Consider the following 18,890-nt stretch of genomic DNA (forward strand, 5'->3'; position numbering starts at 1 on the left):
GAACATATTCATTACAACATTGGCAAGATGTTTTAAGAATGTTAGGGCATAATGGTTCAACAATGTTATCACCAAACAGTTTTAGAATGGCTTTGAGAACGTTATCTTACCTTTCATTAGAACATTCTGGCACCTAGCAATAAACAAAAACACCACTGCTAAAATCACTGCAAGAATTTCTCAAAATGGTTTTACAACAACAACAAAAAAAAAAATATCTAGCTCGGTGCTATAGTGATAAACTTCTAAGCTCACAGTTGCACATCCTTTAGATGCTACGATTAGCATTTATATGGAGTTGTGTTTCTGTTCAGCTAACAAATGGAAGTTTTTAAAAATCACTACCAACCTGTGATTTTCACTGCGGTACATGACCACGTGGCCTAATGGATAAGGCGTCTGACTTCGGATCAGAAGATTGAGGGTTCGAGTCCCTTCGTGGTTGGATTAAATTTAATACAGAGTTCAAGGATCTGAGCTCAAAATTCTTCAATTACCCCAAGGAGATTAATAAAAAACATTGTTAGAAACAACTGTCTATACATGCAAATGTTCAACATGTTTCTTAACCAATAATTAGCATCCTTATCGATCACTTAATAACCTGAAATTAACTCAGGTGACAACATTCAGTGTCCTGATGAAACTGCTTAGAATGTAGAGCAGCTTATATCACGTGAGATGGGAATTCAACCTCTAGCCTGTAGTCATACCATCATAGTGTAAATAGCCACAAGACAAACGCTCAGGTTGGCATTAAGCATTACAGGAAACTTTCTCATTGTGGCACTTCACTTGCTAAACTCCCACAATGCTCTCTGCTTGCGAACACGGAATTGCTGGTTCAGTAGCTGTTGTAACGGCCTCCTTAGGTGACCAGAACAGTAAGAGGCTCCACCTGGTGGCACAACCCGGCATTACAGCTAATCTACAATATTTTTTTTTCTAGCAATCATGCCATTTGTTTTCTGCCTTATGTATTGTTAATCAGGTAAATAATCAACAGCAATTTATTGATCAACAATTAATCATTAACATCCTTACAGCTGTCTGCTGCGGCTGGAACTGATGCTGTGAGGGCTGTGGGAGTCAATCAAAACAGAGTGTTAATTCTGAATGTGTACATTATGACTTACCCAAAAAGGTAATAATTTGATACATTTTAAACAGAAAATATTGATTAAAGCTACTTTAAGTCTAAATGTCATTATGACTTAAAGACGACTAGGTTTAAACTAAGCACAATGATAAACTGTGATCTAATATGATCTGTCTCGTGTCTCTTTGTTCCCATTCGTGGAGCAGCTAATAGTGACAAATTAATGACCCTGCCAACATACGAATCCTGAAAAATCATCTCGGCACTCATCTTATTCTGTCATCTAGTGGCTGCTTGGCCTAATAGAGGCAGCACCCAAAGCCATTAAACCCCCACCCAACACTCTACCGCCACCCCCATCCCCTGCAGACTCCTCATAGGAAATTATCTCTCCCCTCTCTTCCCACCTTCCACCCCCCCGCCCCCACACACCTCCACACTTATCCCTTCTCCGATCCAAACTCCATCCTATCACGTCCTCCTCCTCCTCCTGTCCATTTCATGCCTCCCTATTTCCATCACTCATTCATCATTTGGTTTTTCCAGTCCTCCCCTCCTCCACCTCCTCCTCCTCCTGCACCCCCAGCTCTCCATCAAGTCTCCTATAGAGATGGTAATGTGACATGAAGAGGACGGTATCTACGAGCCATTGATCAGCATCAAACGAGACACATTTAGATGCCCCTTAGATAGACATCGCCCCTCCTCCACCTCCTCCTTCTCCACCTCCACCTCCTTGCTGTATTTCAGAGTGGTTGGCTGTTTTTTTAGGGAGAAAACTCCCTACTTCACTGGCAGGTGTTGATAGATAGATAGATAGATAGATAGATAGATAGATAGATAGATAGATAGATAGATAGATAGATAGGCGACCCTGAAACAGGACCCTGACAGCTGGCCAACAGGTGGCTACTGACAGACCCTCTCTCTTCATTGTGCCTGGAACAAACCAAGACACAAACTCACAAACACACACACACACACACACACACACACACACACACACACACACACACACACACACACACACACACACACAACACACTCCTCAGACTCTGGCCATCAGGTGAAGGAGGCCAAGCGAAGGGGGAGGGGTTGGGTTGCATGTGTGTGTGTGAGAGAGAGAGAGAGAAAGGGAGAGAGAGAGAGGGAGAGAGAGGGTGGGGGGGGGAGGGTTGAGGCAGGCCCAGCACACACCTGTCTGATGATCCCACCTATGGCAGAGCTGATGGAGAGTAATGTTATAGCACCTTCACACACACACACCTCCCCCCGACATGGTCCTATATACCACCTGGACTGACGAAGACAAGGCCCTTCCTGCCACCGTGCGTGTGTGTGTGTGTGTGTGTGTGTGTGTGTGTGTGTGTGTGTGTGTGTGTGTGTGTGTGTGTGTGTGTGTGTGTGTTGTGTGTGTGTGTGTGTTTTGACTGAGTTGTAAATCCTACTCTTGCGTCTAGTATTAATCTGCGACATCCATCAATACCACAGATACACAAGTTATCTCACAGTCTCCACCAGAAGCCTCTATAAATGTCTTTTTAACTGCAGCACAAAGAGGATATATGTATGAAATCCAGACATAGCATTACAGTCCGTCATTTTTACTTTAGGGCTTTTTCAGGTGTGGCTTTTCCACGATATCATTTTTGCATGACTGGTTTGAGTACTGTCACAAAGATCTAAGCTAATATGGACAAGTAAAAGTAAAATCGTTTTCAGATGGCATATGTAACATTGAATGCATTCTGTCATTCAGATACAGGTCACTTACACGGTAACATTCCTCATAGCTTCATTCAGACAAACACATCAAAGTGACAGAGAGCCACATGAAATTTTTCATACTCGTGAGACTGGACGGTACACCAAGTAATGTATAATATTTACTCCACCAAGGAACACAGTGACGATCGGCGTACATTTGTCTGTCTGTCTGTGCACAACATTACTCAAAAACGGACCAACGGATTTGGATGAAATATTCAGGGAAGGTCAGAAGTGACACAAGGACCAAGTGATTAGATTTTGGCAGTGATGCGGCTTATAGTCTGGATCCACAGATTTGTTAAAGACTTGTGTATCATTGCGAGATAGTGGCATGGCGTCACTGTAACTATGACAACAAGTGAACACTACATCAGCTGCCTGCTGACGATCACATTATTGCGATCCTACTACAAATCGACCGCTGCGGCCTTATCGGGACTAGCTATGTGTGTGGTGTATGTAAGTGCTGCTGAAATAGAGATTCCTTTCTCGAAGTGTGAGAAAAAACTCAAGATATGTATTATAAATTAAATCTTAACATGAAACTTGGTAAAGTGTAGTAAAATATGCACTGAAATGTGTATTTTAGAATGTATTTTTTTTCACTAGCCTGTTATGGAAGGCCAAGATCTCCAAATTGACCGTGGTATGAAAAAACAATGATTCAGCCTGTAGTGAAAAGAAAACCTTATGATGCTTTCCTTGAATTTGTTGGCTCCTTATAGCATCAAGCTGCTGTTATGGAGTTTGTAATATGCAACACCACGATGTGCTAATTTCTTTGGAGATTGCGTCAACAGGGGGAAAGTCACAGGAAACAGTCAGATCCTAAATGCTCCTGCCTTACTTCCTGAGAGCTGGTCTCCATCCACACACACATTTCACTGTCATCTCCAGAGGACAACCCTCCTCTATCCTGCCATGTGTCCTCCAGCCGTCCTGAAGACTTGCTCTTATCCTGCACTCATTGGCTCACAGTCACTAATTACACAAACACACACACACACACACGCACACACACGCACACACACGCACACACACGCACACCTCATTAGTGATCACTCTAACAATACTCTCTCACTGAATGCCCTCTCAGTCTCTCTGATGGTAAGTAATTCTCTCTTTCTCCATGTAGCTGGCTATGTGTGGACTCTGCACACGACCCTCCCCCCCTCCTTCCTCCTCCTCCTCCTCCATGTGTGGGTTACGTCTCACTAGATTCGTTTTCATGGAATCGTTATTTGATATTCACGGAGCACACATGGGACTCCAAGGAGAGGGAGGAGAAAAAACAAAACAGGAAAACAAGTGTGCTAAAGCTAATGATGAGAGTGCACTGTAGGTGTACCTCAAGGAATGATGTCAGGGCCCCTAATGTTTAGTTTACTTAGTAATTATCCTCCACAACAGTGTCATGGGAGAGAATTACTAATGTTTTCCTATGACACTGTGTTCTTGAAATTCCATTCATGCACAATTAAATAACAACAGCAAATACATTTGAAAGGAAGCAGATTTTTTTTAGAAAGGAAGAAGTGTGCATTGACATATTTGGCAAATTTTTTTTATTTTTATATATATATATATATATATATATATATATATATATATATATATATATATATATATATATATATATATATATATATATATATATATATATACATATATATATACATATATATTAGTGGTGGGACGCGATTAAAAAAATTTATCTAATTAATTACAGACAGTATTGTAATTAAAAGCATAATAATTAGTGTTTAGTGGAATAAATTAAGGTGACTAGTGATAACAGTATGATCAATAAGAGAAGTTTGGGAAAGAGTGAGGTCTCATTTAATACAGAAAAAGCAGTTATGGAAAGCAAATTTACTCAACGACTGTCCTTGGGTACAATGCTGAGGTGCTTGTACTTCACTTCAGTATTTCCATTTATGCTGCTTTATACTTTGACTCCACTACATTTCAAAGGGAAAAAGCTCCACAAAACTGCATTTATTCCTCCTTAACTTTTAATTTGGTTTCATTTTGATCAAATGTTCAAGTGATATATTATCGCACCACAAATCAAAGTTTAGAGAAAAAGTCCAAAAACAGAAAATTGATTCTTTGATTTCATCTCATTTATTATGTTTGGAGCCCTCACCATTTATCTTCAGTCCCTGTATATCAAACTGTATATAGCGTAGATCAAACCAGTTCCATCTACAGCAGCTACAGCAGTAACATGCTGCTGAAACTCTGATGCTTCACCCTACTATATATAGAGATTACATACATTGCATTTATTTACATTTAATCAACACTACATTTTACATTTACTGCACTGCATTTAAACAGGTGCTATGAAAGGGATCACACAGTGGCTTGATCAGCTCGGTCTTAGTTTGTTTTACTTTCAATAGTGGTTAGACAAAAGTTTCAACACTGACTTTTTTATTAGTGAAAAGTTTAAAAATGACTGATATAGTCACTTAATTTAAATATTTTCCTGTAATAGTAGATCCATATCAATTTCCTAAATTCAACTAACAAAACTTTAACAAAATAAAAAAAACAACCTTAAATTTTTTAGCTAAAAAGCCAGTTTAGTATCATTATTGTAGGACACATGAGAAACACAGTCTCCTGAGCTTTGAGACGCTTAGAAGTTTAGTCGTTTTAAGTGACTAATGACTGTTGCACCTCCATTACATAGCTTTGTGTATTTTTATTCTGACAACTCAGAGAAACCCCCAAGAATGTCTCCTATAAAACTCTGTGTTCCAGCTGCAGTTCTATCAGTTGTTTTAAAGCTACTTTGAAAAGTCGGTCAGTCCGAGACTCAATCGTGCGACTGTCCTCTCTGCACTTTATTGGTTTTGTTTTGCACAAAAACATTCCGGCTTTTAAATTGTCTGACAAACGCTCTCTGCTGACGTGTTTATGCATGTTGAGTGCTTTTCTGTGCCTGTGCCTTTGTTTGAAATGTGACCTGCGAAAGGACTGCAAATGGAAATTACCTGTAAGCTAACTCTGATACGGTACATTAAAAATGCCAACACACATATATATATATATATATATATGCACATCTCTATTTCTTGAAATACAAGTTTACTGGAAAAGATGTTTCCTAAAAGACTGTTTAAACTAAAAATGTACAATACTGTAAAAAAAAATTGAAAGCACTAAAACTGAGGATGTTTTAAAAAAACATAAAAAGTTTTATCAGTTACCTAATTTAAAAAAAACTCATCCTCAGTACAGTTGTGCAGTTTTTCAATCTATTTGGCAGGTAGGATGCTCCAAACACCTTGCAGAACTTGCCAGAGTACGTCTTTCAATTCAAGCTTTCTCAGCTGCTTCTGCAATCCCGTATTTTACAAGTGCATTTATTTTAGTGACAGTCACTGTTCCCTTGTATCTAATCCATAATAATTCAATCAAATTCTAAAACAAGACCAGTGAAAGTCACTTGAATTCTGTCAGACAAGGCTAGTTAGTCACTAGAAAGCACTTTCGTACTCAGAACAAGTCACCTACATTTTTAATCCGAACACAAGATGATCCTCTTATTCAGTTTTCAGAGTGTAAAGTGAGAATGAGCACAGTCTGTCATGTTTCCACTATTGTACACGACGATTACAGTCATCAGTGGAATGCCGCTCTCCCACATTGCACTTCACGTATTGTTCTCCATGAGATGTTCTGGTCCCCCTTCTTCATTTCATTCTGTTCCAATCAGTTAGTGATGGGTCAATAGAAAAGCATGGCTGGGAGGAAGGGGCCATTGTGTCCGGTGTAAGACAAGCAGGACTAATCATTGTATGAGGCGAGTCTGGGCCTGCCCGGGCCGAGGAGCGGCTGCTGGCTGTTACCAGTCAGTGGAGATGGTGTGATAGAGGCCAGGATGACTCAGCATGGTAGGAGAAGGACGTACACACAAAGTAAAGGTGAAATCACAGTTACTGTGCAGGTGGTTTTCTTTGATTTCAAAGAAAATACATACATATTTGGTTTGTTTAGGTCTCCAACAGTGCATTCGCACTTGGAGTCCAGTTCTGAACCAAAAGATACAAGAACTCACCCAAGTTCCATTGGTGTGCATTGTGTTAAATGTGCTTATTAGATTTGTGTAGCTTTGTATGGTACTATTTTTTTTTCTGCATTGCAAACAAGTTTTCATCAGTGCTAGGGTCATGGCTTTAGGGACCTTTGGTTGACAGGGGTGGATTTAACACATTTCAACTATGTCTGTTAGCATCATCAAGTCATCATAATGGGAACTGGTCAACCAGAAACAACAAATTGATGGAATGCTCTTCTCTGTATCTGACATGTTGTTGATGTAGTCTTATCGCATGCTTCTTACAGCATTTGTAGGTTTTTTTGGGGGGGAATATCATAGGCAAAGAAATGTTTTTTAACCTACTGTCTTGTCTATTAGCGTGGAGAAGTATTAATACTTTGAGTAGCTTTTGAGGAGAACACTTTGTACATTTTGTACTTTTTACTACAGATGTACAGATTTTCAAAATGCATGTGGGATGATTGGAAAGCAATGGAAACCCACTTCACCAAGACCTTTCTGACATCAGATAGAGGAGTCTGTGTCAACCATTTGCTGTAACCTTTGGAAACCAACAATCTGCCTTTCGCAACCACTTTAAAGCTATGATTGACCACCTTTGTGAAGAGGAAAGTAGAGCCAGGAAACATACTTCTCTTTCTAGTTTTCTTTTTTTTCAATGGTTACCCAACTATTTGTGGCATTTATAACATGTGGAAAACAAAGCCAAACTATCACAGACTCCCTGGAGAGATTCTGAGAGAAATCTGCTCTGTTACTTCATCAGTGTTGTCTCAATGTGGCAATAACACATCATGCACTCTTACACGCTTCTTTAACATCCCCCCTCCTTCCCCACAATAAATTATGTTGGTTACAGGTTCCATAGACAATCATGCCTCACAGCAGGACGTGGTGTTCCACTTCCCCGAGCGTGGCCGAGGGACATATATATCGGTCAATCATCAGCGTTTTTTTTGTAACAGGACAACCGTGAAATAGGATCAGAGTCTGAAACCTCCCCAAATCAGATACTGTACGTTTCCCTCCGTTGGATATAAGACAAATTTATGCATTCATCTCGTCTGATCACGATGCAAATCAACCTCAATCCCAATTTTACTTCTTGAAATGTCTTAGCATCCTCTCTCTGTCTCTCTCGTTCCAGGTCTTCCTCCATTATTCCTGCAGAGCGACAAATCAGAGGCTCCCGTGTCTGAGATACAATCTGACAACCAATTCGGTGTCTCATGAATATTTTTGGAAGGCACAGTGCACCGGAAGATGGGCTCAGACCAAACACTATCATCAGCCTTATTGCTATAAGCTCCAAAACTCTGTATAAAGCGCAATTTTCTACCTTGCTTTCTATGTCTTGATAATTCTTATGGTGATGGGCGACAGTGCTGATTGGCTTTCTTCCTTTTTGGCCAAGTTTGAAATTGATCTTGAACTTTTGTAATCAGCTAACCGTCCTCTGAGAGCTGTGAGGAATCAGCTTGGAGTGTTTTAACAGAAATGTGAGAGGAAGAGTCTGGCGTTTGCTGGGTGAAACCAGCGGAAAATTCCACATGCCTCCGATAGATCACTACTTCTGCAACAGCTTCCGTCAATACGTTTAAAAGGATTAAGGTTAAATCAACAGCACACTCTTTCCTCTCTCCACTGCGGTTTGTTGTTTTACTGGGTTTCGCTCTAGAAGACCTGCCTGTGTGAGGTCGAGAGAGCACACACACTCTGCTCCAAACACTTGTCAGCTGTTTTATCTTAAACTCTGCAATCTGTTTACTGTGGGTCACCTGCGTCAATAACGCTCGGATGCAGCTCTTCCTTCAGATAAGCCGCCGAGCTCTTTGTTTCCCCTTCTCTCTCTCTGTGCAGTAGAGCGATAAAGCACAGATTTTGAAACAGAAATAAATGCCAATAATCGTGGCTGGATCATATGTCACGGCTCTTGTGTTGTGAGTGAGTGTGTGTTTGTCCGCAGAAGAATTAGTGGTGAATATCCTCGCATGTTTCCTTGCTGCGAGCTGCCATCATCTTTCATTTCTGACAGGCTTTGTGGCATCGCTGGGGCAAGCTGGGGCTTGTACAGGCGGCCCTCCCAAGGTCTGAGGCATGCACACACACGCACACACACACACGCACACACACACACATACACACAAAGCACAACTTCTCCAATCAAATAGAGACCTCGTGAATGCCACACAACTAAATTACTGATTTCAGAGAGAACACAGCTCTTCAGACAGGGCCAATCACACGTGGCTTCTGCTAAAGAGGCTACAGTTGCCTGCTAACCCGTCTGACCTCCAGCCAGCGTCAAGGAGAGCGGCGACGTTTTGTAGCACTGTTTTTTTTCTTCTTTTTTTTTTTAAATTTGGCAATCATGTGCTCAACTCCAGAATCAGTGGGTACAGCTGGTTGTGGAGTCATTATTGCAGTTATGAAGCAACACTCCGGATAGACCGACAAGCTGTGTTATAAACAGGCTGAAATCAGAATTTGCTTCTTGTTTAAGGATGTAAAATGTATTAATTCTGCAGGTGTTGCACGCATTTTTCTATTTTAGGGACCATCTGTAAGAGCAAAACAGTTTCAGGAGTTACTTGTGAGCATAGGAGTAGATTTCAATCAAAACCTTTATTAGTCATTGCACACTTTCATATACAATGAAATTTCAGGGGAACACGAATAGTAGAGCACGTGCCTTTGCTTCTTTTATGCTTTTATAAAAGAGGCCTTTATTCTTCAGTATTTCCCACATAGACTTGTGTGTCAAGTTTTACATGTGCAGAAAGTTTAGAATTTTTGAATTTGAATATGAGCATAATAAATTTATCACTGGTGTGATATAAAGTGCTACATGCACATTTAAAGGGGTTATGAACAAAATTGTGCTTATATGAGTGGCTTGGGGCTGCACAGTGGCGTAGTGGTTAGCACTTTTGCCTTGCAGCTAGAAGATCCCTGGTTCGCGTCCCGGCTTTCCCGGGATCTTTCTGCATGGAGTTTGCATGTTCTCCCTGTGCATGCGTGGGTTCTCTCCGGGTACTCCGGCTTCCTCCCACAGTCCAAAAACATGCTGAGGTTAATTGATCATTCTAAATTGCCCGTAGGTGTGAATGTGAGAGTGCTTGTTTGTCTTTGTATGTAGCCCTGCGACAGACTGGTGACCTGTCCAGGGTGTCCCCTGCCTTCGCCCGAGTCAGCTGGGATAGGCTCCAGCCCCCCCGCGACCCTAATGAGGATTAAGCGGTGTATAGATAATGGATGGATGGATGGATGAGTGGCTTGCTTCAGCAGGGATAATAGAAAATGAGAAGAAAAGTTGACCTACAGGAGAATGAATAAATATTTGAAAGCATTGTATTCCATTATGTTTGGAGTTCTGCCTGAATGCTGTATTTCCTTCACATAGAGACATTTAAATCATAAATTGATGCAGAAAATTCACCAGAATGCAGAACGTGAAGTATTTCATGCTATAAATTTACTGGGGAGGACTAATTTAATGTCTTGCCAATGGCCTAATCCTGTATGGACTATGAATGTTAGTACAAAATGTTCTTTTTAGAATTAAACAAGCCTAAAAACAGCATCCTAAAGACTACATTGATTAGTTGTTACAGTAGAACTGCATGTGCTATTATGAAATCTCTAATAGAGATACTTTCTTCATAGTGTTAGATTTTTTTGAACTAACTGTCAGATTATTCTTTCTGTTTTTTAAATCAGTTATTCAGAGAGTTCTGCTTTACTGAGCCTGGTCAGCAGCGTGTCTGTGAGAGTTAAAGCCAAACTGCATAACCATATTTGTTCAAGGATTATTGGTCAACCTGTGGAACACAATTTATACACAGCTCACAACAAGAACATGCTCAGACTTGCTAATAATATCTCTTCTGATCCCCTGCATGTCTTAAACGAAGAGTACCAACTAGAATTATGCTGCTTAACGGGAATCAGTGTGTTAAAAAAAAAAGATCTCTCTTCTGGTTCCTGTTAGAATTTTGGCAGCAGAATTTCGGATCAACTGGAGGTTTGTAAGAGAATTACTGATACATCCTGATAACATGGAATTACAGAGGTCGATCCTGGAAGTAGCACACGCATGGACAACTTTACTCTAAGACAGGATGTTCCTGATTTTGACAATATTGCAACCTATTTCCTAACAATGTATTTAAATAGTGTGCTTTTTAGGTGTTTCAGATCAAATTCATATCATGTCATATATCACATGTTGTATCATACCATATATCGTATCTAGGGATGTCCGATATTTGCTTTTTGGCCGATAACTGATATGCTGATATAGTCCAACTCTGAATTCCCGATTCTGATATCAAACATACCAATATATATGTGGGCTATTTAACTAATTTTAGGTGACATCACATATCTCCTGTCGAGGAATTAACACATCATGCCTAATTCTTTTGTGACGCCCCATTGGATGCATTCTCACATGCAAAAAGGCTTTCCAAATGTAAACATTGTCTGTGCAAAATAAGAAAACTACTTCAACTTAAGTTATGGAAAAATGCCATATATATATATATATATATATATATATATATATATATATATATATATATATATATATATATATATATATATATATATATATATATATATATATATATATATATATATATATATATATATAGTCTCAAAAAAACTATTCACATTCTCCCTCTCTTCCTCCCTCCCTCCGGTAAAATCCGGTAAATGCCAGCGAAATACAGGCATCATTTTATCGGTTTTCATGATAGGCAAAAAAAAAACCCCGATAACGACATTGACCGATATTATATTTTTATGCCAATATTGGGCCGATGATATTATACCAATATTATCAGACATCCCTAATCGCATCATATCATATTGCATTGCATTATACCATATCGTGTCATATGCATTGTGTATCTATCTGCAAAAAAAACATGCATTGTAGAAATTCATTACATCTACTCCATTACAATATTAAACATTTTGACTTAAACGTTTCGTTCACCTCAGAAAGTTTAAACTAGGAAGCTAGGGTAATTAACTTCCCCTCAGAATATAAAAGCTACTTAGCTTGGCCTGCTAACTTTAGCACTGGTTCCCATTAGAACATATTCATGTAATTTTAACACCTGCTGAGTCACTGAAACCTTTTGTATTTATCCATAGAAGCAGAGTCTACCTGATTATCAGATTTTCTTTCATGATGACAGTTGTAGTGATTACCAACACTCGCAAAACTCACCTCACTGAGGAACTATGTGCTCAACCTGACATTAACATTTCTGACCTTACAACAATCTGGTCATCTGCTCTCTACTTTATTCCTCCTCTCAAGTTAAATGCTGAACAATTTGTCCTTAACAGTTTTCCTGTCCATTCAGACTGCGGCTCTATACCGGTGGGTACATAAAACCAAACCCCTCCTTTCTCACCCTGGACAAAACCCAGTACATAAACCCAACAGCTCCAGCAGCCTGCCTCCCTCCCTGCTAGTACAGCAGGCAGACACAACAAGTGTGGTTCTGGCTGTTTACGGGGGGCCTGGTTGCTCCTGCCAGCCTCTTTATGGTCCGGCTGGGTTGCAGCAGTGAATGGGCCCCTGCCAGCAGACAGCGGTGGTCGGCCTATACATGGGAGAGGGTCTCGGCAGGCAGCTATTGTTATGGTAAACGGTGGCCTGAATAGAAGAGGATGGGCAGGACACACACATAAAACAGAGGAAAACATGAGGAGGAGAAGGAGGGAGAGGAGACAAACACCGACCACCTGAGAGATGGTGTACATGTGAGCGAGCAGAGGTCATGTGTTCCTGCTGTGCTTCAATCCAGACATGTAGTACCCTGTACCTTCACCGTGTCCTTTCTAGTGCATACATGAACTCCACTCCGTCTCTGTCAGTAATAGAAACCTTTACAAATTCAAGGTTCAACCCTTCACTGTTCTTCCAATGAGCAAGAATCACCAAAAATGACTCAGAGTTTTGTCAAAGCCAAGAGTTACTGTCAAGGGGAAATATTCATCAATCTGGTAAAGTGACAGCATTCAGGGTCATTTTTTTACATTAATATTCCTCACAGTTTTATTCAGACAAACCTAGAAATCAACCTATATGGGGTTCTTTTCAGGGCCGATGCCAGCTATTGGAAATCAAGACAGGCTGATAACCGATATGTGGAACATACATTACATACATTAAATGGAATGTTTTAATAGCATACAATAACAGGGACCTGTCATTCACAACTAGGCTTCTTAATTAATAAGGATGACTGTAACTGAATATATAAAATAGAAATAGGAGTGATTCATTTAGATGCTCTGCTCTGTTTATGCTTGATCAACTGAGAGTGATCAGTTTGTCGCCTGCAGCTACATCTGCTGTTCTTGTCTACTTTCTTAATCTTTCACTGTTCTATCACTTTTAACTCCCACTGAGGTACATAAGCTTTATTCATTATTGTTTTAAAGACTCTGTTTCAGGTTAATGTCTGGCTGCCTTCTAACGTAGCCGCTATCCATTATCATAGCCTTAGCCACTGTGAGAGTAGCTAATTTCCTGGTTTGTGAGTTAGGATTAATGCCAAATATTGTCCACAATAATCGGCCAAGTTTTTGATCAATTTATCCCTAAACAAACCCAGCAGAGTGATGTAAAGAATGATATTTGCTATATGCGTAAGACTGGAGCAGACCTCCGGAGAGGTATAACACCTGCAGTCAGTGTTTTCTTACTGCAACTTGACGGACCACATTGCAGTAAACTACCCACCACAATGTGATGATGTCTAGTGTCCAAACTGTGTGTGTGCCAATCCTTTACAGTTCAGATTTCTGCCTTGTTGGAAATTATACGGAAATATAATTAGATTCAACCTCTTAAGATTGACATCTTAACTTTTACGGAAAAGTGATCATGGAGTTTATTCAGACAGGAAGTCGGCATGTTCCGATGCCGTCAGATTAAGTGAAAGGAGGGCATGTTTGAAAGAGGCGTAAAAACAAGGAAAAAAAAACAATAAACTAAACAGAACAGTTCGGCCTGTTAATACTACAGAAAATGTTCACGTTTATGAAAGCAGAATAGAAAGGATAAATTACACAAATGCAACAAAAATATGATAATATACTGCCTCTGCAATGAATGGTCATTTTCACAAATGTTTCATACAACAAAATGAGTGCAACATCACCAGATGACCACCATGACATCTAACTCTGTGTCAGCAGTTGCAAGTTCATTAGTTTGTGCATTAGACATAATAATCTTGACGTTTTACTGGAGATGCTCTTGTCTCAGAGACATAAAATTCTCCTGTAAATGAAGGAGGCTATAAATGCCTACACTTGATGCCAAACTTTGTACGTATTTGTGATCAGTGATGGGGAAATGCAACAACAAGAAAAGCACACAGAGAGCTCAGTGCTCCGCCGAGGCTGCTCAGTCGTTGTATCATTTCTGACGGCTGAAATATTGAAAAATTTCATGGCAGAAATCATGGCGACATAGAATGTGGCTATTTAATATAGATGTATCCACAGACAAAATGACCTTGCGCTGAGCACAGGCGTGTGTTATGCATGTGTACATTCAGGGAAGGTCAGAAATGACACAAGGACCAAGTGATTAGATTTTGGCAGTGATGCGGTTTATAGTCTGGATCCACGGCTTTGTTAAGGATTTCTGTATCATTGCAAGATAGCAGCACGTCACTGTAACTATGACAACAAGTGAACGCTGCCTGCTGACGATCACATGATTACGATCCTACTACAAATCGACCGCTGCGGACTTATCAGGACTTATCCATCAGAAATGATACAAGGAACAACTGATGGAATTGCAGGGATGTTTCCCAGTCCCATTTATTCCTGCTGTCCACTACATATTTAGGTCATGCAATTTGGTATTCGTACATAACGTACACATGCATAGCACACGTCTGTGCTCAGTGCAATGTCATTTTGTTTGTGGGTACATCTATATTTAATGGCCACATTCTATGTTACCATGACTTCTGCCACAAATTTTTTTCAAGATTTCATCTGTCAGAAATGATACAGCGACTGAGCAGCCTTGGCGGAGTACTGTGCTCTCCGAGTGCTTTTCTTGTTGAGAATGCAAAAATAATGTTACCCAAAACTGTGTATATTATACGAGGAAAATAAAATCTAAATCTTTAATGTGACATCATACAAAGGGGCTGCCAACATATAGTCACTACAACTGGGAATACACATGTGAAACATACAGAAAATAATGTTGGCAAAACCAGACTTTCAATATGACTGCTCATGCACATCTTCTGAAATGCTTCCAGTGAACATTCAAACTGACAAAGGCAATGGAAACATGGCACAACCAGAACAGACATGGCATCCAGTGGATATTAGGGGGTTTTAGGCCATTTTTCATACAGAGATTTAGTTCTTATTCTGCCAGTGGGGGCATAATGTAGCCGTATAGCCTTGTTTTTATTTAATATTAAAGTTTTTTTTAAAAAAGAAGGTTTAATGTAGGTTTTGGATGGAAATATAATAGAGGTATTCGTCAGCTGCCTGTTGGAGCACAGAGGGCAGAAAAAGGGTTAAAAAGCACCCGGCTGCCTGATAATCCTCCGCCGTTAAAAGCCCTCCAGAAAGACGTGACGTGTGTGAGGTAATCAGTAAAAGATTCAAGTGTGCCAGAGACTGTGTACACACACACACACACACACACACACACACACACACACACACACACCAGCGAACGGACAAAAAGAGAGGGAAAAGTCTGAGCAGAGGAGGGAAGAAGAGGAGAATAAACACTCCTCCTCTCACTGTTTCTTTTCTGTGGTTCGTTCAGCCCCTCGTTCTTCTCCTTCTCCTCTCTCCGACTCCCTGCTGCGTCAGTATAATGTGGCAGAAATTTTCACTAGAGTTCCCTCTCAATAAAGCAAACACACACACACATGACCTTTTTTCCTTCATCTCCGTCTTGTATTCCTCCGCCTTCTTCTTGTTCTCTCCTTTTCTGCTCTTTTTGTTTGCTGTAGTCTTTCTTTTGACGCCACCTTGTGAAACTCAGTCTTCCCGGTGTTTAACTAAGGACACACTGACAGAATTTCTTCACTGGAATTGTGTAATTTTAAGGAATTATGTGGACAGTACAGGAGAATATACTGTCCTGAGTGCACCAGAAGAGAACAAGACAGTGCCACAGAGTTTATCCCCCAGAAAAGAAGCAGATTATCTGATCTCCGCCTCTATGAATCAAGTTTTGCATCTACGGGGCGACCTTAATATTCCCTCCTAAAGAGACCAATCCGTCTCTGGCCAACGATCTTCAATTGCCCTCTGTGTCATGGTATCAAGCATTCTGAATTTGGCATTTAGATGTTTAATTGACTGTCACTGATAATGGGATTGTGTTCATTCAACCAGGGTGCAACGAGGGGCAGCACAAAGCCAATGAAACTGTCAGACGGAGGCGAGACTGAGGGGGAGAAGGACACCTCCAGCTATGGCACACATCCCATAATTTAGATGTTCAACAGTTAGCAACGGACTGAATACTGGACTGATTTTCAAGCTGTTTGAGTTGTTGTAAATTGCATATCTGTATCAGTGATAAAGGGGACAAAAAGGATTTTACATTTCTAAAATATTTAAAACATTTCACCTGCAATTCATTTCCAAGTGTATACATTTTTCCATTGGATAGCTTGAAACTAAAGCCTCGTGTTTATGATTTACATATATTAACAGAAATGATACAGAGTGAACCAGCAAGGTACTGATTCAAGACTTCATCATTCTGCAAGGCAAATGAGGAAAATTATTTTAGCCTTAATCTCATAGAAATTGTTGAAAAACGAATTTTCACTGGAGGAACATCAGGCTGATAGTTGATGATCCTGATAACAGGAGCACATCCTGAACCTACCAGTTCTTTAAGGATTTACATTTTCACTCACAAAGTCACAACCAAGTGAAGCTGTCCTCAAATAACCCTGGAGCAATACTGCTTTACACTTTACTTTAATCTCATAATTTTTTGCACCTTAATGACACTTTAGCAAACATATATAATGTTTTGTCCATAGATTTAAGTATGAAATGAACTATTCTGGATCCAGCTGGTACTGAGGATTCTTTTCATTTTTAATTAATCTGCTGGTCATTTTCTCCACTGATCAACTGATTTTTTTGGTTTGTAAATATTCTGAAACTAGCGAGAAATGCGTCACAGGTGCTCTACACCATTGACTCGTTGATTATTTGCTTCAGCTGCACTTGTAATAACTATTGGGTATTTTATTTCACAACAAAACATCATATTTTCTGTTTCTTTGAATGTTTTGCGTGAAAAAAGTTTGCAAAGTTTTCTAAAGTAGCTAAATCTGCCAGATAAAGGTAAGGTAAAAAATAGATTTTAATATCTATGTTTCAGACGTCGTGACTTAGACGTAGAAAGTTGGATGAAAAGTAAAGAAAAAGGACCTCAAGTTTGTACTTACAGGTGCAGTACTTGAGTAAATTTACTTAGTTACATTCCCCCACCACAAAAATCTGATATTTTGGACTTTATGAAGTATTACATGATTGCAGAAGAGGCAAGAGGCATCAGAAGAGATATATCAAAAGTCGGCGTAATGTATATTCTGTATCTCTGAGCCACAGAGTCCAAAATGAGCTTTTTCATTCATTCTTTAAACTCATCGCTCTGTGCTCACTCAGACCGCTGCCCCCTGTAGTTTGCAGGTAGTTGCCCTCTTCCCCACAGCCTCCCAGAGGAACATAGATGTTAACTGGTATTGTTGGGGGCGCTGAGCTGAGGGTGGTTTTTAATAGCTCATGATTACTCTGGAGAGGGGAAGCCATAATTACAACCACAAATGATTTCACGCCCCTCACCCCCATGTGATGTGCTCTGAACCTAATCACAGGGAAGCACAGCCGAGGAGCCGCAGCTTCCACAAAAGAGGTTTCCCCTTTGTTTGCTGACAGGATATCGAGAAAATGAAGTGTGCTACATTTTGCCAAGAAAGTGTACCGTGCTGCTGAATAGATCAGGAGTTCTTATCAAATTCTTACTTGCTTGTAGCTGCAAGGGCTCTTGCAGAACGGCAGAAGTAAGCGTGTTCATATTTTAACAGCTTTTATTTTTCACCTCCAACTTTAAAAAAACCCACAAAACACAATGTAAATGGATTCTAACCATATGGGACCTTTAAGTTGAAGACCATTCGTCATTCATCCCTCACAAGATACAAAACCTTGTGTGTAAAAGTTCAGTCACAGGTTCATGTCTCCATCCTCCGCTCCCACTGAGGTTCTTCCTAAGATGTCACAGGTCAGAAAATACATATATTTCAAAACAAAATGGTGATTTCCTCAAAAGTTAATTTAGAATGCTGCTTAGTTGTATAGGAACACCATTTTATGAAGACTGGGTTGGAATATTGTTACCTTTTCTGGCATTTTGTTCCCAAACTGTATTTGAAAGTGCAGTTGTTTCTTTGAGGAAAGCAACCAAGAAGACATGATGGTTCAACTGAAGCCACGTCCACAGTTCAGGTTTACTGCTGTGAGAACAATGCACACTTATTTCCTTTATATTTACCATTGCATTTAACGTTTTCTTATTGCACACAAAAATCTAATTTGTTAGTTCACATTTCTCGGTGCAAGAAAACGTTTTAACTTGTGCTTTCAAAGAGTGATGATGATAAAACTTGCTATTTCAAAAAGCGTTGGAGAAAAGTCTTGTCACTGAGCTGCATTCTTCCCCCCAAACCAGAGTAAAGACCTCCCGTGTGACGCTGTCTTTTCACTCCATCATCCTCACTCACATGTGTTTGTTCGCTTTTTCTTTGTTTATTCCTGACACTTTCTCTCCTATAGCCGTCTGACATCATCCATTCATCTGTTCCCGAAAACCTTGAGAAGGTTTATTTGTCGTTGCCTCAT

At 40.0% G+C, this 18,890-nt stretch overlaps 1 non-coding gene across 1 annotated transcript; it reads left to right on the forward strand.

The window, feature by feature from the left end:
• The first annotated feature begins 372 nt into the window (after window positions 1-372).
• Window positions 373-445, forward strand: trnar-ucg (transfer RNA arginine (anticodon UCG)). The gene has a single exon. It is a non-coding gene; the product is annotated as a tRNA-Arg (tRNA).
• The last annotated feature ends 18,445 nt before the right edge of the window (window positions 446-18,890 follow it).

The sequence above is a fragment of the Amphiprion ocellaris genome, chromosome 18, assembly GCF_022539595.1.
Source record: "Amphiprion ocellaris isolate individual 3 ecotype Okinawa chromosome 18, ASM2253959v1, whole genome shotgun sequence".
NCBI lineage: Eukaryota > Metazoa > Chordata > Actinopteri > Pomacentridae > Amphiprion > Amphiprion ocellaris.